The sequence below is a fragment of the Solanum stenotomum genome, chromosome 12 (assembly GCF_019186545.1).
Source record: "Solanum stenotomum isolate F172 chromosome 12, ASM1918654v1, whole genome shotgun sequence".
Classification (NCBI taxonomy): domain Eukaryota; kingdom Viridiplantae; phylum Streptophyta; class Magnoliopsida; order Solanales; family Solanaceae; genus Solanum; species Solanum stenotomum.
In genome coordinates this window covers 19061822-19063445 of record NC_064293.1, presented here as the reverse complement: position 1 = coordinate 19063445, position 1624 = coordinate 19061822, and positions in this window count along the sequence as shown.

Here is a 1624-nt window from a genome sequence, read left to right as displayed (position 1 = left end):
TTCTTTATTTGCAGAAAGAGTAAAGAAGACTCTTAGACATCCATAAGGAATTATTCCCTATAATGATTTTACTTATGGAAAGCTTATTGGAGCTTGTACGCAAGAAGACATAAATTTGTGCAATGAGTTAACAACTCTCAAGACAGCTTAAAATGGATAAGCTTAGAGAAAAGTCTCAATTAGGAGATTTTTATACTCAATTCGGTTTACCGGATGGTTCAAAAAGCACCAACCGAGAAACTTCTAAATCAGAATCTCATAGATCTCATTATAAGAAAAGAAGATCTAGAAGAAGGACTAGAGAAGAAAGAGATGAGCGTAGGGCTCATCGTAAATCTCATAGATTTACTAGGAATAGGTCAAGGCGAAATCTTGATAAGATTAAGTGTTATAAATGTGGAAAATTTGGGCATATAGCTCCAAATTGTAAGCTAGAAAAGCTTAAGACTTTAGAACTTGATGATGATATTCAAGAGAAGATTTATAGTTTTCTATATACTTCTGGTTCCGAATCAGATTATGATGATTCTGAAGCAAGTTATGCAACAGAGGATGAGCAACCTGAGTCATCTAGTAAGGTTCAACAAGATTCGAACGATGCTTGCAAATGTCAGGGTGATAGTTGTCACTGCGAACATGATGAATTCTACAAGCTACAATCTCAGTTCGAAGACATGAATATGTTCACTATCACTGCAGACAATGTGATAAAACTTCTAAAAGAAGTTATCGATAATACTCTTCGTGAAAAGATCATTCAATTGGTTGCTGGTAAAACTAGCTCTTTATCTAATATTCCTAATGATAAAAAGGTTAAAGATGAGTTTAATTATTCTGCTCCTTACTCCTTGTCTGAAGTTCATAATAGACTTTCTTCTAAACAAACCATGATTATTCGCGATACCTCTTTTGATGATTTAAAAGGAGAAATTGAACATTTGAAGGAAGAAATTAAATTTCTTAAACAAAATTATATTATTTATGATCACCTTCTTACTCAGATTGAGTATGCTCATAGCAAAGGAAAAAATAAGGTTGATGATTCTACTGTTGAAGAAAATACTCTTGCCAACACTTTGAATATTGATCCGAAACAAAATATGTTTTTAGGAATGATGCAAATTGTTACAGCTCATAAATGGTATGTTAAATGTACTATATTAGTTGATAATATTTTTTCTATAACTAACATTGCTATGATTGATAGTGGCGCTGATGTGAGTTGCATTCAAGAAGGTTTAGTACCTAGTAAATATTTTGAAAAAACCACTCATATGGTTAAATCTGCATCTGGTCATGCTTTAGATATAAAGTATAAATTATCTAATACTCGTATTTGCCAGAATAAAGTTTGTATTCCTCACTTTTTTTCTTAGTAAAAAATCAGTTATACCCTCCTATTATTCTAGGAACTCCTTTTATAAATGCAATTTATCCTTTTACTAATATAAATGCTAAAGGATTTTCTGCTACTTATAAAAATCAAGATATTAGTTATACTTTTATCACCGAGCCTATTTCTAGAGATATTAATGCTCTAATTGAAATGAAACAAAAGCATGTTGATTATTTACAACTTGAGATATTTAGTATGAATATATTCGATACTTTAAAATCTGCTAAA